The 26,237-nt window shown below is 37.2% G+C and overlaps 1 pseudogene; it reads left to right on the top strand.

Moving 5' to 3' along the window:
* LOC107879292 overlaps positions 1 to 26,237 on the top strand; it is a 51,078-nt pseudogene that overhangs the window by 1,028 nt on the left and 23,813 nt on the right.

The following is a 26,237-nucleotide window of genomic DNA, read 5'->3' as shown; positions in this document are numbered from 1 at the left end:
CTCTATATAAAGGACAGGGATGACTAATATGACAACTCTTTTTTTTGGATGGAACATAATTTTTGTTATAAGATATGGAAGATATGAAGATAGGCCAAAATGTTCTCAACTAACAGACTTTTAAAATTAATTTAAGTCTTAAAATTAATTAACAGTAGATCTTAAAATCCCACTGCTAAGCAAATTAATTTAAATGTTGCTTTAGATTAGAAAGTCACCTTGTTATATTATGTGTTCAGTGGGTTCTCATTTATACTGCTCATCATATTTTCTACTCTATCTTTTCAACATTTTCTCTGAAGTCTATAATTTACTGTTCTTCACTTTGAACTTGGGCTCTGCAGGGCTCTGCATCAACAAACGTGTCTATAGGTTGGTTCACTTGTAGTACTTCTTGTGTATTCTATCCTGTATGGTCTGGCAGCAAAGGAATCAAACTGGCTTGGGGATACAACATCAGCTGCCCTGATAATCCTTGGTAGTTCATTTCCTACATGTATCTGTCTCCTTTTCTGACTCATATTGTGAAATAATTTCTTATTTCTTTTTGGTAAGTAATGAATTCACTAGCTTTTCATTCAATCAGATTGGAATTTGGGAGCTTACTTGTATGGTTTTAAGTTTCTGAAAAGTCAAGTCGTCGTACTTTTTGTTGCCGGTACATCTCAGGTGTTCCTGATCTGTTTTGGAGTTCATTACTGGTTTGTTGTTAACCCATGTTAATTCATTTTCTTCCATAATCAAGTCTTCTTATACTTGTGGCATATGCATCCCTTTTAATATTATTTGTTGAATAGAAACTTCTAATCTTTTGTTATCAAAAAAAAATCTTCTAATCTTTTACTACAACAATTTTGTTTCAGGTACTTTGGACATTATATCAGTTATGCAGTTGTAGCATCTGTGATGTTGGGTGCTGCTGTTTCACAGCATTTATCAGTTACATACCCATTAGCAGCTAGACGAGATGCCTTAAAGAGCACAGTTATCTGCCTTAGAGAAGGTTTCTGCAGAAAAGACCAAAATAGCTCCGCAAGCTCTTCTGAGGGGTGTGGCTCAAGTGTCAAACATAGTAGTTGTGCCGATGCTGGTCATCTTGGTAATGCAACTGTGCCTTGCACTGGTGATGGTAGTACCTGGAATAACATTGAGGGGATTAATAGTGATAAGAGCATAGACAGTGGAAGACCAAGTCTAGCTATACGTAGTAGTTCCTGTCATTCAGTTGTTCAAGAGCCTGAAGTAGGATCATCATATGTTAATAGAAATTTAGAGCATATTGGTTGTTTGTTCTAGTAGTGGCCTTGAAAGCCAAGGCGGTGATTCTAGTACATCCACTTCTGCAAACCAACAGATACTGGACTTGAATTTGGCACTTGCATTTCAAGAAAAGTTGAGTGATCCCAGGATTACATCTATGTTAAAGCGGAAAGGAAGGCACACTGATCGTGAATTAGCTAATTTATTGTAAGATAAAGGGCTTGATCCTAATTTTGCAGTGATGGTGAAGAAGAATGGATTGGACCCAATGATTCTAGCCTTGTTGCAGAGAAGTAGTTTGGAAGCTGATCGAGAACATCGTGACAGTAACCCTCCTTGTAATACCCCGGGAAATTTTTCGTTGAAATTTTGAGCATAAACGTGTTGGGTTCTATCTTCTAGAATGAATTATAAATTTTTCGTGCCAAATGTCTTAGATTATGACCCACCATTGCGTAGAGTATCGAATAAGCTTTCCAACGATATGTGGATCATCCAAAACGGACACCGGAACGATGACTTATGAACATTTCGATCGAACCATGAATAGTAGTGAACAGTAAAATGTGCAGGAAAAAGTACTGAGGCCTGGCGTATTTTTGCTCCAACTTTAAATGATCATAACTCCTTGTGCATAATGATCTGGGTGATCTACTATATAGCAATGAAAAGCTCTGTGAGTCCTCCTTCCAATGAAATTGGTTCATCCAATTTGTCTATCGGAGAAAAATGTTATGGTCGATCTACTTCAGCCTATCAAAAGTAAATTTTTGGGTCAACTTCAAATGATCATAACTCCTCGTACACAATGATATGGGTGATATACTATATATCAATGGAAATATATGAGAGTCCTCTTTCTAATGAAATTGGTTTCATACAATTTTAATAACGGAGTAAAACGTTATGGTTGATCTACTTCAGACTATCAAAACAGTCCACCAAAGAACAGATTTGAGAGTTTTTTTGATTTTTAGGGGCGTTTTGGTCATTCTCCCTCACCCAAAATCCATCCAAACCCTATATTAAATCCTATTAGAATCATTATATGTTATATTTCATCAAACTCCCTCAAAAAGAAAACCCTAAGCTCCTACATCCAACTTCAAGAACCTCCAAAGTTCACCATTAATTCTGCAAATTTATTCAAGATTCCAAGTTCCTAGTTCAAGAACTCCAAGAACCATCATTCAAAGGCACGATTAACATCTCAAAAATGAGTATCGATCTAAAGTTCATCATTCAAGGTATGTGGGGTTTTTCAACAAGAACTCTCTTTCGTTCTTGTGCCCAAAAGTAATTATCTTTACAAAGGAATGATTTTTATTTGATTTTTATGAATTTGAAGCATGAACCCATATCTTATGATGATTATTATGAAATCTTGATGTTTATGATTTTAAAAGATGAATTTACATGTGTGGTGATATAAAGCATGAATCTTGAACGATATTTATCATGATTTTGATATTTGGGTTGTGAATCCCCATTGGAAATTGTGTTTTTTAGAAAGTGTGTGTTATAAGCACGTTGATGTTGAATATTTGACATATTTTGAATGATTTGACCTTTTGGTCTTAATGGAGTTGTTTTGAACTCAAGTGTGAAAGAAATTCACAATGTGGTTGATTTTGATAGATGAAAAGGATGATGGCTCCTGATGTATATTTATATACTACTGAAATTGTTTTGTTGTTTATTTTCTTTGAAATGATCTGAGCTAAGTCCGGGAGAAATCTTTAGCACCGAGTGGGAGGTATAAAGCAACCTTACTTCCCTAGAACTACGTGCCCCCGTAGGAATAAGCCGGAGGCTGATTTATATAATGATCACTTGTTTGTGTGGATTTGATATCGATAGTCCTACTCCGATGGAAAGGATAGGACGGCTCTCCCCAACGTGGGTTGTACGTTGGACTCCATGTAGCTCACATGGTTTATGTCGGTTATAGGATCTCCCAGTGTGTGTGTGTTTCCTTGTGTCTATGGTTAATGGTGAAGTGATTTGAAAGTGGAATTGTGAAAGTTATTCTTTCGAAAGATTTAAATGATATTTACGTTATGAGAATTGATATTCTTGATGAACTGAAAGTGATTGACAAATTATATGATGACTCACATATGTTATTGTACTTATTTCATCCTCTCATGATTATGATGATTTTCATTGGGCTATGTGAGTCTTTTATACATCTTGCATATTTCTTATAAATATTTATGATGATGATGTTTATACAACTACATACACCCCCATATACTCGGTTCCTTTCCATGGTACTGACCCACATCTTCGGATGTTGGCTGCATTTTCTTAGAATATAGGTTCAGGTGCTCAGTTCCAGGATTGACAGTGATTCTTTGGTCACGCTGTTCTACATCCTCTATTGTGGTGAGTCCTCATGTTCCGAGGACGTGATGTCTGATGTTGGTTTCATGGAATTGTTTACATTTGATAACTGAGTATGAGTCAGTTGGTGCATGTCTCAATGGCTCGCTGGTTTTATTGATTTTCTTAGAGGCTTGTCTGACTAGTATAGATGTTGGGAGTTGACTAATAAGTCGTATTTTGTTATCTTTTTGAAATTCTTTTATTCTTGGATGATGATTACTCTGTTGATATTTGAGGGTTATTTATGGAAACCCCGTTGATTTGTTTTAAACTGAATGAATGGCTCAAAGGGTTAGCTTGGGGCTATTCGTAGCCTCAAGCACCGTGTGATGCTCCGGGACCCATTTTTTGGGGCGTTACAAACCTGGTATCATAGCCTAAGGTTTTAAGATATCCTAGGGAGTCTGACAAGCTGCGTTAAGTAGAGTCTTGATCATCGGTGTGTAGCACACCACATCTATGAGCAAAAGGCTACAAGACGTTTTAGAAAAAAGTGTGATTCTTTCTTTCAGGAGTCTAGCGTGCTTAAAGTGTCTCTCTCTGCTATTGATTCGTGCTCTCCTCTTTCAAAAATATGCCTCCACGTCGAGCGAGAAGAAATAATGATGGTCAGCAACCTCAACTCGCTGACCTATTGAATAAAAATGTGTCTCATGCTGAATTTTGGGCAGCCTTTTAGGCGCTGGCCTAAGCTGTTACTGCAAATGTTCAGGCCAACCCGACCCTGGCTCCATAGCAGCAAGGAGGTAATTCAGCTGCTTCTAGGATTCGTGACTTCATGCGGATGAATTCGCCAAAATTCTATGGGTCCAAGTCTGATGAGGATCCACGGTTGTTTTTAGAGGAGGTGCGAAAGATTACTCAGGTAATGCATGTATCTGAGTAACATAGTGTGGAGTTGGCTGCGTATAGGTTGAAAAACCTTGCTTATGACTGGGTTGTTGCTTGGAGGAAAGGTAGAGGTAAGGGAGCTATCCCTACAACTTGGCAAGAGTTCCAGGATGCATTCCTGGATAAGTTTTTCCCTTTGGAGATAAGGAATGCGAAGGTGGAAGAATTTATGAACCTGCGACAGGGCTCTATGACTGTTAGGAAGTACTGTCTAAAGTTCAATCAGTTGGCCAAGTATGCTCCTGACTTAGTGGCTAATAATCGGGCTAGTATGAGTAAGTTTGTGACTAGAGTGTTTAGATATGTGGTTAAGGAGTGTAGGTATGCTATGCTGAATAGTGAGATGAATCTTTCTAGGCTGATAACTCATGCCCAACAGATTGAGGCAGACAAAATTAAGGAGAAAGATAGAATGAGAGAGAATTAGAGGGCTAGGTCCGAGCAGCACGGACAGGGTCAGACTAGATCGCAGGAAGGGAGTCGCCCTCAGTATCAGGATCGTTCATCTATTCCAGCACCATCATCTTCTAGTGCTCTCGTTCTTAGAGGTAGGCAGGAGCAAGGTACTAAGTCATATGCATCCAAGTCCCAGTACAGTACTGGCAGTAAGTCAAATCATCCCCTGTGTCCTAAGTGTGGTAGGGTTCATTCCAGTGAGTGTTGGGGTGAGAAGAGGGGTTGTTTTTAGTGTAGTGACATGGGTCACAGAGTTAGAGATTTTCCACAGGATAGACAAGGGCATCGTGACTATCGCCCTCAGACCCAGACTCAGACTGTTAGTGCCCTGTTCCAGTGACTCACCCAGCCCCAGCTCAACGCACCTCTTCTAGCAATGCTTGCGGGCAGTGCCAGAATAGATTCTATGCTTTACCGTCCTGCCAGGAACAGGAGGACTCTCCCGATGTTGTTACTGGTATGCTTCATATATTTCAGTTTGATGTGTATGCTTTGTTAGATCCTAGATCCAGTTTCTCATATGTTACACCTTTGATTGCTGTGAATTTTGAAATGAGTCCTGAGATTATTCCTGAGCCTATCCTAGTTTTTACCCCAGTAGGTGATTCGATTGTTGCCCAGAAAATGTATAAAAAGTGTCCTATTACCGTTCTTCATAGAGTCTTGTTGGCTGATCTAATTGAGTTAGACATGGTAGATTTTGATGTGATTCTGGGTATGGACTGGTTGTATTCTTCTTATGCCTCTATTGATTGTCGAACTTGAGTGGTCAAGTTTTAGTTTTCGGGTGCATCCGTGTTTGAGTGGTCTGGGAATTCTGTGCCACCTAAGAGTCATTTTATCTCTTACCTCAAAGCTAGAAAGCTTATTTCCAAGGGGTGTATTTACCATTTGGTTAGATTCAAAGACACTAAGTCTGAGACTCCAACTCTCCAGTCTATTAACATCGTCAATGAGTTTTCTGATGTCTTTTCAGATGATCTTCTAAGGATACCTCCCGATAGAGAGATAGAGTTTGGGATTGATCTTCTTCCTGATACTCAGCCCATTTCTATTCCTTCTTACCGTATGGACCCTGCAGAACTTAAGGAGTTGAAAGAGCAACTCAAAGATCTACTAGATAAAAGTTTCATAAGGCCGAGTATTTCTCCTTGTGGTACTCCTGTGTTGTTTGTGAGAAAGAAAGATGGCTCTTTGCGTATGTGCATTGATTACTGCCAATTGAATAAAGTCACCGTAAAAAATAAGTACCCTCTTCCGAGAATAGATGATTTGTTTGACCAATTGCAAGGTGCAAGTTATTTCTCAAAGATAGACCTTCGTTCCGACTATCATCAACTACAAGTTAGGGAGTGTGACATCCCGAAAACCGCTTTCCGAACTCGTTATGTCCATTTTAAGTTTTTTGTTATGTCTTTCAGGTTAACTAATGCCCCAGTAGCTTTCATGGAACTCATGAATCGAGTGTTCAGATCATATCTGGATATGATTGTCATAGTGTTCATCGATGATATACTGGTGTACTCCCGTAGTGAGGATGAACATTTTGATCATCTCCGAACTATCTTGCAAACTCTTAGAGATCACAAGTTGTTTGCCAAGTTCAGTAAGTGTGAGTTCTGGCTAAGGCCAGTTGCTTTTCTGGGTCATATCATTTCTTCTGAGGGTATTAGAGTTGATCCCCAATAGACCAAAGCTGTTAGAAATTGGCCTAAACCTATTTCTCTGACTGATATCTGAAGTTTCTTGGTTTTAGCTGGCTATTACCGCCGTTTTGTTGAGGGTTTATCCTCTATAGCGTCTTCTATGACTCGGCTGACCCAAAAGAAAGTGAAGTTCTTGTGCTTCGAATCTTGTGAGAAGAGTTTTCAGGAGTTGAAGACTTGACTCACTTCAGCCCATGTTTTGACTTTGCCTGATGGTGTTGATGGTTTTGTGGTGTACTGTGATACTTCGACAGTTGGGTTGGGTTGCGTATTGATGCAGAACAGTAAGGTGATAGCTTATGCTTCTAGACAGTTGAAACCCCATGAGAAAAATTACCCCACCCATGACCTTGAGTTGGCTGCTGTTGTGTTTGCTTTGAAAATCTGGAGACACTATTTGTATGGTGTCATGTTTATGTTTTCACTGATCGTAAGAGTCTGCAGTATGTGTTTACCTAGAGAGAATTGAATCTTAGGCAGAGACGATGGTTAGAATTGTTAAAGGACTATGATATGAGTGTGCTGTACCATCCGGGCTAGGCCAATGTTGCGGCGGATACCCTAAGTAGAGTGTCCATGGGTAGTGTTTCGCATATGGTAGAAGGTAAGAAAGAGTTGGCTCATGATGTACATCATTTGGCAAGATTGGGGGTTAGGTTGTTTGACTCTGCTGAAGGTAGTATAAGGGTTCAGAGTAGTTACGAATCCTCCTTTATTTTGGAAGTGAAGGAAAAACAATACTTAGATGCTAGTTTGGTCAAAATGAAGGAGTCAGTCAAGGACCAAAAAGTAGAGATTTTCTTCTAAGGGAAAGATGGTGTGTTGAGATTGCAGGGTAGATTGTGTGTCCCGAATGTTGATTATCTGAGACAGAGGATTGTGGCTGAAGCGCACGGGGTGCGATATTCTATTTATCCTGGTGCCACTAAGATATATCGAGACTTGCAGGAAATCTATTGGTGGAGTGGCATGAAGAAAGATATAGCAGCGTTTGTAGCTAAGTGTGCAACCAACAGGTTAAGGTTGAACACCAAAGACCTGGTGGTATGATGCAAGAGTTTAGTATTCCCACCTGGAAATGGGAAGAGATAAATATGGACTTCGTGATTGGTTTACCTCCTTCCCGACGCCATCATGATTCCATTTGGGTTGTGGTTGATAGGTTGACTAAGTATGCTCATTTCTTGCCTTTTCATACTTCATATACTGCTGAGAATTATGATAGATTGTATATCCGAGAGCTAGTCAGACTGCATGGAGTTCCCTTGTCTATCATTTTGGATAGGGGTACTCAGTTCACTTCGTAATTTTGGAAAGCTTTTCAGAAGGGTCTTGGTACCCAAGTGCTTTTGAGTTCTGCTTTTCATCCGCAAAGCGATGGTCAGGCTGTGCGGACCATCCAGACCTTAGAGGATATATTGAGATCTTGTGCACTTAACTTTAAGGGAAGTTGGGATGATCACTTACCGTTGATAGAGTTTGCTTATAATAACAGTTTCCACTCTAGTATTGGCATGGCTCCGTTTGAAGACTTATATGAGAGGAAGTGTAGATCACCCATAGGTTAGTTCGAGGTGGGTGAAGCGGCTGTGAGTGGTCCTGATTTAGTATTTGAGGCTATGGAAAAAGTTAAGTTGATTAGGGAAAGGTTGAAAACTGCGCAGATTTGTCAGAAGTCATATGTGGATGTTAGAAGGAGAGACCTTGAGTTTGAAGTCGGTGACCTAGTGTATCTGAAAATTTCACCCATGAGGGGGGTGAAGAGATTTGGAAAGAAGGGGAAGCTTAGTCCCCATTATGTTGGTCCTTACAAAATTCTTAGTCGTGTTGGTAAGGTAGCTTATGAAGTCGAGTTGCCTTCCGAGTTGTCCTCTGTTCATCCAATATTCCATGTCTCCATGCTTAGAAAGCATATTAGCGATGTTGTGGTAGTGGATTCCTCTGTGAGTGCTGACATTCAAGAAAATCTTTCTTTTGATGAGATTCCTGTTGAGATTCTTGATTTCAGTGTCCGAAGACTAAGGAACACAGAAGTTCCCTTGGTCAAGGTGTTGTGGCAAAACCAATCTGCTGAGGGTGCAACTTGGGAAGCTGAGGCGGATATGCGATCCAAGTACCCGCACCTATTTTCCACGAACTTTGATCAATCCGAAGCTATCGTTCTTTCCTAAATCATGCACTTTTGATAAAAGTTGTAGCAGTTCAGCTGTCATTTATTATGTGTTCAGCTGTAGTTTCTTGAATTTATGCATTCTATGTTGCATTCGGAGTGAGAAACGATGTGGTGATGAGTCTAACGAATGGTTTCAGCTCTATGGTATATTCCCTATCTAATCTTGGCATGTCTAGCGTCATTCGAGGATGAATGTTTCCAACGGGAGGATGATGTAATACCCTGGGAAATTTTTTGTTGAAATTTTGTGCCTAAACGTGTTAGGTTCTATCTTCTAGAATGAATTATAAATTTTTCATGTGAAATGTCTTAGATTATGACCCACCATTACGTAGATTATCGAATAATATTTCCAACAATATATGGATCATCGAAAACGGACACCCGAGGGACGATTTATGAACATTCCGATAGAACCGTGAATAGCAGTGAACAGTAAAACATGCAGGAAAAAGTACTGAGGCCTGACGTATTTTTGCTCCAACTTTAAATGATCATAACTCCTTGTACATAATGATATGGGTTATCTACTATATATCAACGGAAATCTCTGCGAGTCCTCTTTCCAATGAAATTGGTTTCATCAAATTTTTCTATCAGAACAAAAAGTTATGGTCAATCTACTTCAGCCTATCAAAAGTGAATTTTTGGGTCAACTTCAAACGATCATAACTCCTCGTACACAATGATCTGGGTGAGATACTATATATCAACGGAAAGATATAAGAGTCATCTTTCTAATGAAAATAGTTTCATCCAATGTGAATATCGGAGTAAAACGTTATGGTTGATCTACTTCAGACTATCAAAATAGTCCATCAAAGGATAGATTCGAGATTTTTTTTTATTTTTAGGGGCATTTTGGTCATTCCCCCTCACCCAAAATCCGTCCAAACCCTATATTAAATCCTATTACAATCATTATATGTTATATTTCATCAAACTCCCTCAAAAAGAAAACCCTAAGCTCCTACATCCAACTTCAAGAGCCTCCAAAGTTCACCATTAATTCTGCAAATTTATTCAAGATTCCAAGTTCCTATTTCAAGAACTCCAAGAACCATCATTCAAAGGCACGATTAACATCTCAAAAACGAGTATCGATCTAAAGTTCATCATTCAAGGTATGTGGGGTTTTTCAACAAGAACTCTCTTTCGTTCTTGTGCCCAAAAGTAATTATCTTTACAAAGGAATGATTTTTATTTGATTTTTATGAATTTGAAGCATGAACCCATATCTTATTATGATTATTATGAAATCTTGCTGTTTATGATTTTGAAAGATAAATTTACATGTGTGGTGATATAAAGCATGAATCTTGAACGATATTTATTATGATTTTGATATTTGGGTCGTGAATCCCCATTGGAAATTGTTTTTTTTAGAAAGTGTGCATTATAAACACGTTGATGTTGAATATTTGAGATATTTTGAATGATTTGACCTTTTGGTCTTAATGGAGTTGTTTTGAACTCGAGTGTGAAACAAATTCACAACGTGGTTGATTTTGATAGATGGGAAGCATGATGGTTCCCGATGTATATTTAAATATTACTGAAATTGTTTTGTTGTGAATTGTCTTTGAAATGATCTGAGCTAAGTTCAAGAGAAATCTTTAGTACCGAGTGGGAGGTATAAAGCAACCTTACTTCCCTAGAATTACATGCCCCCGTAGGAGTGAACCTGAGACTAATTTATATAGTGATCACTAGTTTGTGTGGATTTGATATCGATAGTCCTACTCCGATGGCAAGGATAGGACGGCTCTCCCCAATGTTGGTTGTACGTTGGACTCCATGTAGCTCACATGGTTTATGTCGGTTATAGGATCTCTCAGTGTGTGTGTGTTTCCTTATGTCTATGGTGAATGGTGAAGTGATTTGAAAGTGGAATTGTGAAAGTTATTCTTTCGAAAGATTTAAATGATATTTACGTTATGAGAATTGATATTCTTGATGAACTGAAAGTGATTGACAAATTATATGATGACTCACTTGTGTTATTGTACTTATTTCATCCTCTCATGATTATGATGATTTTCTTTGGGCTATGTAAGTCTTTCATACATCCTGCATATTTATTATAAATATTTATGATGATGATGTTTATACAACTACATACACCCCCATATACTCGGTTCCTTTCCATGGTACTGACCCACATCTTCAGATGTGCGCTGCATGTTCTTGGAATGTAGGTTCAGGTGCTCAGTTCCAGGATTGACAGTGATTCTTCAGGCACGCTGTTCTACATCCTCTATTGTGGTGAGTCCTCATGTTCCGAGGACGTGATGTCTGATGTTGGTTTCATGGAATTGTTTACATTTGATAACTGAGTATGAGTCAGTTGGGGCATGTCTCAATGGCTCGCTGGTTTTATTGATTTTCTTAAAGGCTTGTCAGACTAGTATAGATGTTGGGAGTTGACTAATAAGTTGTATTTTGTTATCTTTCTAAAATTCTTTTATTCTTGGATGATGATTACTCTGTTGATATTTGAGGGTTATTTATGAAAACCCCGTTGATTTGTGTTTAACTGAATAAAAATGGCTCAAAGGATTAGATTGGGGATACTCGTAGCCTCAAGCACCATGTGACACTCCGGGACTCATTTTCTGGGGCGTTACACTCCTGTCACTGATTCAAATGATGTTGAGGATATGTTACCTAATCATATTTCATTCTCGGAATAACTTAGACTCCAAGGATTAGGAAAGTGGCTTCAACGTTGTAGAGTAATGTTGCATCATGTAGCAGGAACTCTGGAGCGAGCATGGCTTCTTTTCAGTTTAATCTTCATTCTTGAAATCGTCGTTGTGGCTATCTTCAGACCAAAGACAATAAAAATTTTGAATGCTATGCACCAACAGGTAAGAAATGCATTAGTACTTTTAAAGTTCAGTTTAGTATATTTGGAGTACGGTGCAGCTAAATTCTACTCCATATGGTTGTATTTTCCATTTTCTAACAAATTTTGTAACACCCCGCATTTCGGACGAGAACGAAAATCATCATTTTCTTCACGTAAAGGTTCCACAAGCCATAAATCCAATGCAAGTTTAGTGTGTTAATAAATTATGTAGTGTGGAAACCTATTTGAGCATGAATTGAGATCATAGAGGTCCCCAAGCTCAAGGACAAGTTGAAAGTTTTCCTATCGTTCGAATTTTAGTGAGCGTTGAAACTTAGGTTAACTTCAATCGACCATTACTCTTTGTATATATTGAATTAGAGTGCCTACTATATATCAAATGAAAGGTATTTGAATTATCTTTCCAACGATACTAATTTTGGAAAATTTCGACACCCGAGGAAGAAGTTATGGCTTTGCAAAGTGGAGTGTGTCGTACAGCATAAGGTGTGCGACGCACACCCTAACTTATGCCATAAGGTGTGCAATGCACACCCTAACTTATGCCAAAAGGTATGCCACCCACAACCTTATGTGTGTGATAAAGAGTGCCCCTCACAACCTATATTATGCGATCAGGTTTGCGCCGCATATATTATTACTCAAGTGACTTAAACACTTCATTTTTGGGGCAAAATGGTCTTTTTCCCACCCTTATTTAGCCATAAACACGAAATTTAGTTCCCAAAATACACCTTCATTCATCAAAATTGCTCAAGAACTCTCCTTAGGGTTTCAAAATAAAAATCCAAGCAACTCAAGATTCAACCGTGAGTTTTTGAAACTAATTGCATATTTGGAATCCCCAGCACCTATCATCTTCACATATAGAGGTACTTGGGGTTATCTCAAAAATCTCATTGGCTTAAAAACTCATGTTTTAAAAATGGGGGCTTTAAAATTATGAATATAATTCTGTTTTAAATGTTTTATGCTATTGATTTGGTCTTTAGGCCTATTCCCGAAGTGGTTTGATATATGTATATGCATGTATTCTGAAAAGATGTTAACTTGAGAGGATGAATTATATGAAATCCCTCTTTTATATGATCTCTTTTTAAATTCTTACATGATGTGAAATGTTTGAAATCATCTTGACAAGCATGACATGAAATAATTTGAAAATGGTCATGGTTTTTACTTGCAATGAGAGGGTTGTTATGTTTAAATATGATGAATATAATGGTTGCATGAAAGAATGATGTGATATTGATGGCTTGCAAGTCGGGTATGACGATACCCTACAGAATAAGATATGTGATTAAATTAAATAGAGTTTGATGCATTGATTTTACATGAGATAGGTGGCTGCCCGAAGAAGGCATTTGAGTGTAAGGGCTCATCGCTGGAAATCGTGTTTGTCGACATGGGGATTTGGTACCAGGCTAAGTGATCTTGTGTACTTGACTTTATGTCATTCCTAAATTGGGATTATGGTTAGGAGCCCAGGCTAAGTGATCTTCAGAACCACTATACTTTATTGGGTCGAGACACCCTGCTGTGTGATCTTGTGTGTCTTCCCCTCACTTATACTCTAGTCTCGGCGGCAACCGAGATTTGACAGTTAGTGTAAATGTTATATGTAGGGTATTTTACCTAGCTCAGCTGCATTACATTATTGTTGAAAACTATTACATTATGCCCATGGGTTTTCAAATAATTTAATATGAAACTGCTTTATAATGGCTCTCACCTATATTTGGAAAAAAATATTATATTTTGTTTTTGGTTTCTCTGCGTACTAGTACTTTTGTATTGACCCCCTTCCCTCCCAGGTTTGGAGGCATAATTTAGGGGTCCAGATAACCAGTAGATCTTTTTCGACAGATTTGTAGAATCAAGTGGTGAGCCTTCTATATTTTGGAAGGCCTGATGTCTGTCAGTTCATTTATCATATAGTAGTTTTGGGTCTACTGGGGGCCTTGTCCCAGTTTTCAGACAGTAATTTGTTTTAGTCATGTATTAGAGATTTCGTAGATAGTTGTTCAGATGTCGATATATGTTGTGGGACATTATTTCCCCTTTGTTGATTTCATTTGATTTATGATCATGTTTTCCGTAATATTGTGTATCTTTTGCATATCTTATTATCATATGAATTAAGTGCATAATTACCAGATAGATAGGGGTGTTTCAGGCCTTCATGGTTTGGAATGCTCGCCACGGCCAGGGCCCCGGTTTGTGTCATGAAAAACTTGGTATCAAAGCACGGTTAATGGTCCCAGGGTGTCTGTGAAATAACGTCGAGTAGAGTCTTGTTTATGGGTGTATAGTGCGCCACACTTATAAGCAGGAGGCTACTAGGCATTTAGGAATGTCTCTCTTTCTTCATATTCTAGTTCGTGCAATAGAGTTAGAATGTTCCTCTTTCTTACTCTAATTCGTGCTATGGTGTCGCCCATACGAAAGTAAAAAAAAAGTCATCCCAAATTCTTTTCTTACTCTAATGTCCTCAGATATGTCTCATTATTGACGTGATTTAAGTGCATAAGTTTAGAATCTAAATAGTATGGTCTTTTCTGATTGAACTATATAAGAGATAAAATTTGTGCAAGGACTTGAGAAGATTCCGTTAGTGCTTCAATGTGTATTGATTCTGATGTAAACATTGATCCTGATGGAATCGTGCTTTTCAGCTTGAGGTATTAATTACATTTAGTCCCCTTCAAATTTATGTTACAAATGTCTTGCTCAAGGGGGGTATGATGTGTATAGAATGTTGGAACTATATTTTCACCCGAATAGTAGTATGCGTCAAAGTGTTGTTGTCATGACCTATTGGTAATGAAATTAGACCAAGAAGTTAGTGATGTGAAGTCACAAAGTTAGAAGTCAGAGCGAGGGTGACTTTTGTGTAAATGAATATTTCAGTTGAATAACCGATGTTCGAGAATGATTTACCCCCTTATGGTGATAGACTAATATGGTAACTAGTAGCATGTGTGGATGGTATGGTAGTCCGTGGAGGAAGTGTTTGACTCCAATTTTATTTATACAGAGTAAGATGTGTTTTCTTAGTTCATTGGATATTGCGTATTAAATTTCTATCTCGTGTTATCTTGTCATCAAAGTGTTGTTGAAAAAAATAAAGTCTAGTGAAGCCCTGTGGGGCTCTTTCGATTCACTAGCATAGTTGACTTGTCATTCATCTCATTTTCTTGTTTAAAATACAAAATCAAATTCTAGTGAAGCCGTGTGAGGCCTATTTCGATTCACTAGCAACTTGTTGTCCAACTTGTTGTTCTTGTGTTGGTTTAATATATATATATATATATAGCTGAATCTGTTTGCATGAGATTGAGTTGGTAAAGAGGTGATTTGTCCTTGTGTGTTAGTTTAGTAGAAGGTAAAGAAGGAGTTGTTAGTTAGGGTGATTTCTCTATTGCTTGAAGTGTGAAAATGGCTATATTAGCCAGTAAGTTGTAAGTATAGACTCATGGTTGTTTGTGGAATTTGAAGGTAGTCTAAATGTATGTTTGGCTAAGTAAGTATGAGGTGAGAAATCCATATAAGTAGAAAAGATTGTATGGGGTTATAATATAAGATTAAGGTTGATCATGTCTATTATATAACTTTACCCCTTGACCTTCTTTTCGTTGGTAATTGTAAACTAATACTACTTGTGAGAAGGAATGCACTGATTTTTTAGGCGCTTGTATAGTATGTCCCAAATTTTATGGACTACCATATTATATTGCATTTTTCAGTAGTGATAGATGATTGGTACCGGACTATATGCTTGAATTTAAAGTAGAATGTGGTGGTAAAAATAGTGGCATGAGATTAATGATGTATGTTTTGTGGAAAAAAATTAGTAGGCTTGATGTGTTAAAATAGTATGTGCTAATGAGTTAAGATAAGGAAGACCATATGGTCAAGATCAATTATTTGTTGTTTGGAAGTTCTAGTGTACTAGTGTTTCTTGATGTCTATTTCATGGTATCCAAGTGAGAATCATGCGTAAGGTTGGGTTGTAAAATCATGCTTAGCACGAGAAATTAAGTTTTGAACAATTGATGTCCATGAAGGTGGATGTGATGATTTCTTGGTTAATGATACTAGTTTTATGGAAGTAATCTAATAGGCTTGAACGATATATGCAAGAGCTTAAGTTTATTTGATTTGTAGTGAAGTATGATGTTGCATATATAATGTAGAAGTATGCCCAAGGTGATCTGAGGTTGCGGTATTTTCTAAGACTATTACACGTTTTGTGTGACGAGTTATATTGTTGAGTTGCTAGGTGGAGAAAGACTAGTTAGATGGTATATGGTGTTCTAAATAGCCAAGTTAAGGAGTTTTGATTGATAGTGTTGGGCTTTTTTATATGATATTTATTCTCATAGTAGAGAGATATAAGTTTCGAGTCGCAATATTGGTAGGCTATATCGGAAGTAGTAGGATTCATTGAAGGCTTGGTGATATCCATGTTGAGTGCTAGATTCTAAGTTTAAGTTTTTGAAGGTTGAACTAATAGAAATAAAAGTTAAAGCACTAGAGGGTGTGCACTCCGACTATAGGGATACCCATGAAGACCCGAAGTTATTAAGTATGCAAGTATTATATGATGACTACTGGGTCTACAGAATGATAAAGTGTATCTCAGAAGGTAGTATTAACAGTGGGTTTTCCACTTTCAGGTGTAGTCATTCGGGTTAAGTGCCATGATATGCGTGTATAGTAGTTTTCCAGACCCCAGAGTGCAGTGAGTGTACTTCAGTTTAGAGTCTAGTAAGGGATCTCCCAAACTTAATATGATGGCTTGAAGCTAAGGGAGAGATAATAGAGCGAATAACCAAGTCAGGCTTTCAGATTCTAGTAGTGATGTCAGTATGACATAGAACATCAGAAGGGAAGAGTGAGGCTCAACCCATTCTGGTCTCAGTATTTTTTGGTTATCCTAATACCTACTCGTACCTCATGTTTCAGTTCTATGATCATAGTTTTGCATTAACAGACGTGCTTCTTTACACCCGAAGAAAAGATACTTAGGCCATCAGTAGCTATCAGTAGCTGTTGAACCCAAGCCATAAGGTAAAGATGCTTATCATTTTGTCCATAAGGTAAAGATGCTTATCATTTTGTCCATTCTCGTCTAACGCTGTGATAGGTCATCTATTTCCTATCTCTCTTTATTCTCGTTTCAAGCTTTCTATTTATTAGATGAAGAAAAGGGTTTCATGTTACTATGTGATTTGGCTTCAAAATTCTTACCTTTTCCTTCAAATTAATTTAGGGAGTTGCGCATGGATACAAGCTTTCAACATTGATTGGAAAATTAACTAAATATGTTTGGAAAGTAGCTATATTCTGATTTTATCTATTCTTCCTTGCATGGATATTGGTTGAGAAGCCTCCTATACCTCCTCTGCCTAGTCCTGCTCCTGGTGCTATTCCATCCATGTCACTGCAGGTAAAGTTGTGGAGGCTTGGGGGAGGGATAAATGACTTTTGAATGTAGAGACATTATGATAAATATTTTCCCCCATCTTTAGCAGTTCCAGCCTATGCTTCCAGCCCAGTTGGCACAACCTTATGGTTCTGGGTCATCTCAACAATTTCTGCCACTTGGACATGCAAATGTTGCGATGTCTCAACCTTCTCATATCCAATTTCCGTAACCTATGCAACAGGTTATTGGTAAACCTGTAGTAGGAATGCATAGAATGCCTCAGGGACCACCTATTCCCCATGATTTTCAGCAAAATCTTCCGATGTCAAATAACCACATGCATGGTTCTAGTGGCCCAAATTTACCTCTTTCTTCTTCATATAATGTAAGGCCTTGGGAAGATCTTTTGTGGTTATTGTCAATCAGTTTCCGATGTTCCATTCATATATTGATTAAATACATTTTGTTATCGCCTTTAACAACAGGTAAATGCAGATTCTTCTAGCTCCCAGTATCAGAGACACAGATAAATAATCATAGGTTTCCATCAGGGGTACAACCCTGGATGCCAATAAGTAATCATAATGTGAATTCTGCGACAACTATGCAGAAGACTGGAGAATTAGCAGCTCCCTTGGTTGTTCCGGTGAGAATTCAATGTGTTTTATTGTACCCGTTTTGCATAAATATTGTCAACAAGTAACATGCTTAAGTTAATGGGTTAATGAGTGTGTGTTGACTGAGAGAGTCAACATTTGAATTCTATGATAGTTTTTTGTAAGAAAATTAAGATTCCAGTGAACAAAAAAGGTGTAAAACCGCGGTATACAATAAAAGGAGCTCTGCAAAAATATCATTTTCATTCAGATCCAATCTTTTTACCACTTTGTGTTCCCAAAGAGAAAAAAGAGCATACCGATTTGGCTTTCCGGAGTTCTTGCTTTTGGATTATATTCACATAGGTTACTCATATGAATAGGTTAATGTCTGCATCACAAAAACTTAGTGTCTTTTCTATGAACAAGTGGTGGATATGTTGGCCCCCATCACTGCCAAGAAATCCCTCAAGTATCCACATCTAGTGCTTTGTACATCATTCAGCTTCCATTAGCACTGGAGATAATTGGCCCTTTTGTTTCAGTCCTCTTTGTCAAAGTTATCATATGGGATGTCGTTCACCGCTACCAAATTCTACCTGACTGTTGATCAGTAGAACTTGATACACCTCTACCGATAACTTCATTTTGACCCCATTTCTCTATTATCATACATATTTTACATGTGGCTAAATGCTAGTAGGTATTGCTATTTTCAGCATCTTTTGATGATCAGTAGGCCAATTATGGTTGCTAATGTTGTCATATTTCCTATGGCTTTATTACTCCAACCAATTAATAACATTCTTACAATTCTTGAATTGATTTTTAGATATTATTATAATAGAAGGACAAGAATCTCTATGTGGGAGAAACCTCGAGAGCTGATGACAGAAATGGAGGTGAGGTCTCCTGTCATCAAGATTTTTATGGTTAGTTTTATCCAGTTTCCTGTGCTTATCAATGAAAAAAGAAGTACAAAATTCTTTTTCTAGGAAGCTTCGTAGAACCACTTTTACTTTCCTAAGTATATGTGATTTCTGTTGAAAGTTTGTTTAGCGAGCAGATTTCCTCGATCTTACTATACTATGTAGGCTTCATTTGGGATTTACATTGACCTTTTATTTCCAATATAGTTCTAAAAGATTTTATATTTAACACTATTGTTCTAAAATATGTGTTTAAGCATACACGGCAGGATTATATTTGGTCTATTTTAAATAATTTTATTTACTTTCTAATTAATGTAATGTTATTGTAACTCTATGGCGATATGGAGAGAGGAAACTTGATATAATATTGCGGTTCACACTTCTTATTTTGGTTTATAGAATAATAGTTTGGCTGGTTGCACACTTGCACCCAAGAGTGTGACCTAGTGGTCAATGAAGTAGATTGAGAACCATGAGGTCTCCGGTTTAATTTCCAACAGAGATAAAAACACTAGGTGATTTCTTACCGTCTTTCCAAGCCTTGATGGACAGAGTTACCCAGTATCTTTGCTGGTGGGAGGTAGCAGTACCTGGTGTAACTAGTCAAGGTGCAAGCTGGCCCAAACATGACGGTTATCAAAGAAAGTTTGGCTGGTTGTGAGTGACCAGTATTAAGGGACCAACAACTGGAGCTGTAAGGAAGTTTGAACATTTTTATTCTTTTCTTTTTGAGATAAACAGTTTTTTTTTTCAGAGATATTAATTTGTATTCGTCAGCGTTAAGGTTATGCTAGCAGTCCAAAAGAAATGAAAAATAATGAAAATAATGCGAGGATTCGAAGAGATCTACAACTTGTTATGCATCCTGTACACATTGGCCCTTAAACAAAAAAACAAAAATCTACAATGCTATTCCATTTAACTTTCTGTATGGAATTATATTTATCTTCAAAATACCTTCAACTTTTCTCGCTCCATACTATCCACCAAATACAAGGAAGGATTGTTCTCCCCCATTTCTTCTAACAGCTCAACAGATTGTTGTGTGTCCTTTGATAGTCCACTTTACTTCAACTCAATAGATTTGGTATATTTTTTTGGCATGGTCCACTTTACTTCTATTAAACTAAAGGTATCAAATGGGCGGGGTTGGCTGGATTTGGGCGGATCAAAGAGGTCTGAGTTAATAAATGGGCAGGTTATTAACCCACCCTAAAGCTACTTGGGCTGACATGGGTTGGGTTGAATTACTCTAAAATGCGGGTCATAACCCAACCCACCCAATTTGAACTCAGATTTAATTGGTTTATTTGTAATTTTATAAACTTTTAGTACTCCTAAATCGACTGTTCTATATCTAAATTTAGTCTAGAACATCAATTATCGAGGCAGTATCATTAGAGTATAGTTGATTACACCAAAAACATAAAAGCAAAATGCAGTTGAGTTTAACCTTCTGTACACTATTCTCTATACTCTCAAAACATCTAGAATTCCTTTCTTTCCATATAGCCCACCATATAGCACCAGGGATAATTCTCCATCTACCTCTGTCCTTCTCATGTACACCTGTTTCTCCCAGCACATTAAAGTGTCGGATACTTTCCTAGACATTGTCCTGGAAATGCCTTTTAGTTTTAAGACGATTCTCCAAAGTTGTTGGGTGTACTTACAATGTAGAAATACATGGTTAACTGTCTCAAAAGTTTCTTCATAGAGGAAACATCTGGAGCACAAGGTTTTCCCTTTCTTCATGACATTATCTTGTGTAAGAACTACTTCCTTGGTCAGTAACCAGACAAGGACAAAGCACGACACTATGTGAGGTATCCTACTTTTCCATATTTGCTTCCATGGCCATCTTGGATCCGGGTGATTTATTTGGTTCATCATCTTTTAGGCTTTGTTGACACTGAACATTCCTTTTTCATTTCCCATCCACCATAGTATGTCCTTCACTGTCTGCAGTCCATTGAATAAGTCCACAGTATTAAATAATTCAACTACTCTCATTACCTCCCGATCATTAAGTTGCCTTCTGAAATTCAAGTTCCACCCATGTGGTATCCATAATTCTGCTATAGTCCTCTATTGATACAATACCAAGTTGTATATATCTAGAAAAATCACTTCCATATTCCCATCCTCATGTCAATTATCCTTCTAGAACCTAGTCTTGTTTCCATCCATCACTTTAACCTTTGAGTTGCTTTTAACTTCATTCCACTAGTGTCTAATAGATCTAATAGATCTCTAGAGGCTAACCCCGTATGATGGGGTCACTTCTTTAGTCATCCATCTATCTTCTTCAGGATATTTAGCCCCAATCACTTTCCTCCATAGCAGCTGGTTATTGTTTGCATATTTCCACAATCATTTCATCACGAGAGCCTTACTTTGAATCTTTAGGTTCTTTATCCCCAACCCTCAAGTCTTCTTGTCAATTGTCCACCACAGAGAGCACTACCACTTTTTCTCGCATATCTTTGTTTCTTATTCTATCTCTCCTAGTATGCCCACACACCAATCTCAACATCCTCATTTCTGCTAAGTTTATCTTTCGAACATGCGAGCTCTTGACCAGCCAAACACTCTTCCCCACGCAAGATAGATAGTATAACAACCAATTTATAAATTTACCTTTAAGTTTATTTTAACAAAACTATTATACATGGCATGCTAGTTACTAGATCTTTTGCAAGAGCTAATTGGGACAAAAAACACATGTTCAGAAATTGATTCATCGAAAAAAAGCATAACTGTAGTTTATGAGTTTCAAACATGTCCAAATGGAAAAAAAATTATGGGGGGGCTGTGTTGAGTATGGAACTTAGAACCTCAGTGCAGGATTTGAACACCCTTACTGTCACACTCAGTCTTGTTTTTTATGGCAAGGCTGTTCGTTAAAAAATACTAAAAAACGACAGAATTTGACCTATATATATATATATATATATATATATATATATATATACAAAATGCGGTTATGAGGCGAATGTTGTTCAATTGATCACCCTTGGATGGTTGTAGCTCGGCCGCAGCTTGGCAATGGTTCCACCCTGCTTGTAGTTATATTCTACACAGTACATTCTAGTCCTTTTCCATGTGGGACATTATATCATTCATATTCTAACACTTCCATCCAGTATTGTACTGCTGGAAGTTACTGATTTCTACTCTCAGGGTACTGTTTATGTTCTTATTTTTGACTTGACCTGCTTTCATGCTATTTTCATTGGGACAGAGGGCCGACACATCAACTGACTGGAGAGAATTTACAAGTCCTGAGGGAAAAAAGTGTGTAACTTATATATTTTTTTGGCCTCTTTCCAATTGTTCTTCTATAGTGGGTACTTTTGTGTGTTACTTGTGCATAATGCTGATTGCTTTGTTTGTTTTCTATAGGTATTACTACAACAAGGTTACTAGAACGTCAAAATGGAGAATTCCTGATGAAGTCAAGGTGATGTTAGATTTAAATCCAACATAGGTTTGTTCAGTGCTTTAAATAGCATGATAAGAAGGGATTGTTCTGTGCTTTAAATAGCATGATAAGAAGGGACAATATTCTGTTTTCTTGGATGCTCTAGTTCTCATAAAATCTTTATGCATTCACAGTTGCTAGCATGATAAGAAGGGGCAATATTCTGTTTTCTTGGATACTCTATTCTCATAAAGTTCAATTATTTATAAATTCACAGTTGGCTCGTGAAAAGGACACCATTTCGCACGCTTCTGATTTTGGATCCATTTCTGTTGTTAAAACATCATCCCCGGGTGCAGATGGTTCATTAGTCTTGGTACACGGTACTAAATAAAGCCCAACTGCTGTGTCACCAACTGCTAACTCACCAACTATTGTGGCTTCAGAATCATCAAGTTTATTGGTAAGGTTTCTTCTCCGATGATTGAAATAGTCGAAATGAAGAATTCTTCAGAACCTACTTCGCGAGCTGTTGTTAATTCAGAGAAAATTGGAATAGCAGTAACCTTGGGAAATTCTGTCACGCCACCGATGTATGTTTTCAGATTTATATTTTATAAATTTGCCTCTAGTTTGTGTTGCTTCTTATTTGGAATTCAATTTTTCTATAGTTCTGAGACTACTACAACTCAAAATGCAGTAGTGTATGGTGATGGATTTTCTTCAGAGAATAGAGAGGTACTTTGTCCTTCTGAAATACCTATGTGATTAGTTAATTACTACTGGTTACTGGTTAAAACACCAAGAAAGCTTTTCATAGCTGTTATGCTGGATGTTGATCCAACAATTTTGTCGTGCAGTTGTTAGTCAACTGCTAACAGGTGAAGAATATGCTCCAAATTCCAATGAGGTTTGCTTTTGTCCTTTGTGATTGATGTTGTGCATAAAATGTAGAATGTCAAGAAAGATGCTGCAATAACTGAAATCGGAGGTACTACTCCATCAGATGAGAAAACAGTCGAGCTGGGACCATTAGTTTATGAGAGCAAAGCGGTATAGTTGATTATTGCTTTTTGTCCCGTTTAATGTATGTTCTCAAAATTTTTCTTATTTCTATTTTAAGTATCTGATTTTATTTAGGAGGCAAAGAGTGCATTCAAAACTCTTTTGGAATTTGCAAATATTGGGTCTGATTGCATGTGGGATCAGGTTTATTACTTGACTGTTTTGTGCGTACCAAACAATTGAGGGAGATCATTTGACATGAATTGTATTTGTCAAGGCATGAGCTCAGTAATTAATGACCGGAGATATGGTGCTCTAAAATCCCTTTGTGAGCGGAAGCAAGCTTTTAATGAGGTATCTCTCCAAGTCGGCATTGGAATGGGTTAATTGCTGCTTCAATGTTTCAGCATACCGTATTGCAAAAAGATAGATTGTGTTTGATATCCAATTGTTTCATGTTTGGTTGACTTAAATATTTTGGAAAATGTTTTCCAAATTAACTTATTTTCCTTAAATTTAAGGAAAATGAATTCCCTTCAAAAAGTAGGAAAAACATTTTCCAAAACTCTCTTTCAATCTCACTCTTAAGTTGAAATGTTTATACAACTCTCAAATGTATTTTCTAAAAAATATATTTTTATTCACCAACCAAACTCTAGAAAACATTTTTTGAAAAATATTTTCCTTTCATCAACCAAGCATAAGAAAACAAGTAAGAAACCAACTTGTTTTCTAGGAAAACATTTTCCTTCATACCAAACACACCCAAGGTCTATAGTGATCATTTTGAAGTTGTATGTCTGTTCCAGTATCTAGGTCAAAAGAAAAAACTGGAAGCTGAAGAGAGGAATGTTAAACAGAAAAAAGCTAGGGAAGATTTCAGGATAATGTTAGAAGTAAGTGAAATTTTCTTTTGTGGGTGTCTTCCATTTGATATATGATGATATTTACATTACCAGTTTCAAAAATAAAAAGATATTATCATAATATTCATGATGTGTTAGAGACTAGTATTTGACTTGTTCAAAAGAATAAGTGGTTTTTTTCACAACGATGTCCGTTGTTCTCAATCTTACAGGATTGCAAGGAGCTGTCACCATCGTCAAGATGGAGGTTTGTCTTTCACTTGTAATGTTAAGTTGTCTGCTGCTTGTTTTCTAATCTTGGTCATTGTTTGTATGTGTTTTGGTACCTTGAAGTCGATCCATTACTTGTGTAAGTTCCATTTGATCCACTAACTATTTGCTATTGATTATTCAGTAAGGCAATCTCCATATTCGAACATGATGAACGCTTTAAATCTGTTGAGCGAGCTAAAGACCGTGAGGACCTTTTCGAATATTATGTGGAGGAACTTGAGAAAAAGGTGAAGCTTCTTTTGCAAAACTTTCTTTGTAAGCTTCTATATGTTAAAAACTAAGTGTGCGGACTGTAGTTTCCTTATATGGTCTTTGGCTCCTCACAAATTGAGTTAGCCTTTCATTTGAGATAGAAACAAGGTCCAATTTCTTAAACATGGTATTAGAGGCAGATCTATCTTGATGTTAGACTATTAGATGTTAGCCAACCTAGGTTAACTGATGCTACAAATGTCTAGTCTTGGTGTGCGATTAATGTATGAGAATCCCACACTAGTAAGGTGTATGTGTTGTAGTTTCCTTATATGATCTTGGACAATCTTCACCACCTGACCTAGTTTTCGAAGTTGAGTTAGGCGCTGGTCCACTTGATTAACAACAATCATTCCATTCCTTTCCTTTGCAGGATGTCTTTTAGTTTGTTCCCTTTTTTTTGTTTTGCTTAAAGAGTAGAAAGAAGGAATGTTGTAGATATTCAACTTAAAATCTTGTGTTCTTTGAATACATTTTTAATGGCTTCTCAAGGGTACAACATTTAAATTTGTTCACCATTGAATTACAATTAAAATAGACTTCCATGTATTGTATGCAATTTTTCTTAAAACTTGAAACTATGATATGCTTCTTCCTCTCCCCCCTCCGTCGTAAAATAGAAAAAGTTTTTCAATACTTTCATGCAAGTGTAGTTAAAGTCTCTTTGTAAATATTGTCTTCTTTATAGAGAAATTTTTATTTTTTTTACTTTGTACTGGATTTTATTAGGAGCATGCGATGGCATTGGAGGAGCAAAAGCGCAATAGAGTGGAGTACTTAGAATTTTTAAAATCCTGTGACTTTATTAAGGTATTTGTTCTAGTGGAATTAGCATCTGTTCCTAGATTATGTTTTTCTATTTCAAGGAGATAGAATTGTTGGGTTTATTGTAATGAAAGGGTGTGAATGGAAATGTTAAAACATGCAGGAACGCGTGAACAATGACTGTTTTGCGTAAACAGTAGTACTGTTACATGAACAGTAGCACTGTTTCGCATGAACAGTGCACTGCTTCACGAACTGATGCATGAACAGTGACTGTTTCGCATGAACAGTAGCACTGTTACGTGAACAGTAGCACTATTTCGCGTGAATAGTGCACTGCTTCATGAACTGCTGCAACACTATTTCGAACTGATGGAATGTTTCATGAAATGGTATACTGTTTCAGAAAATTACTGCAATGGTTTAAGTAAACAGACATGTATTTTTAGGAAAAGACACACACCTCTAAATTGAACCAATGCCATCTTTCAAAGGGGCATCCTGTGGCTATAAATAACCTGTTTTTCATCCACAGGTAAAGAAAAAGAAGCACAGAAAAAATTTTCAGAATTACAAGCTTCTTCTTCTTCTTAAAAACACTCTAAGTGTGATCATTCAAACTGTGAGTGTGTTCGAAGAATCCGCTTATTTGAGGTACCACTATAGTCGGATTGAAGGCCATTTTATCCTGGGAGGAAGATTCCATAACCTCGGGTACAGTGAGGGGAATTATTCCTTAAAGAAAGTCCGTGAATTTGGACAACTTGGCCTTAACAATTTCTGTTTCATCTATATTTCTGAAATATAAAATACACCTCTTGTAAAGATCATTTTGATCTTGTGTTTAGGGTATTTTTTCAACTTCGTTGTGTTCTTATTCATACTTGAACTCGAGTTGAAGTTGTTACGTACCCGTATTGTAGAAAATAACAATCTTAAGGAACAAT

Source organism: Capsicum annuum, chromosome 8 (genome assembly GCF_002878395.1).
Source record: "Capsicum annuum cultivar UCD-10X-F1 chromosome 8, UCD10Xv1.1, whole genome shotgun sequence".
NCBI classification, from domain to species: Eukaryota; Viridiplantae; Streptophyta; class Magnoliopsida; order Solanales; family Solanaceae; genus Capsicum; species Capsicum annuum.
Note: the sequence above shows the minus strand (reverse complement) of the source record. Positions and strands in the feature narration are given on the sequence as shown.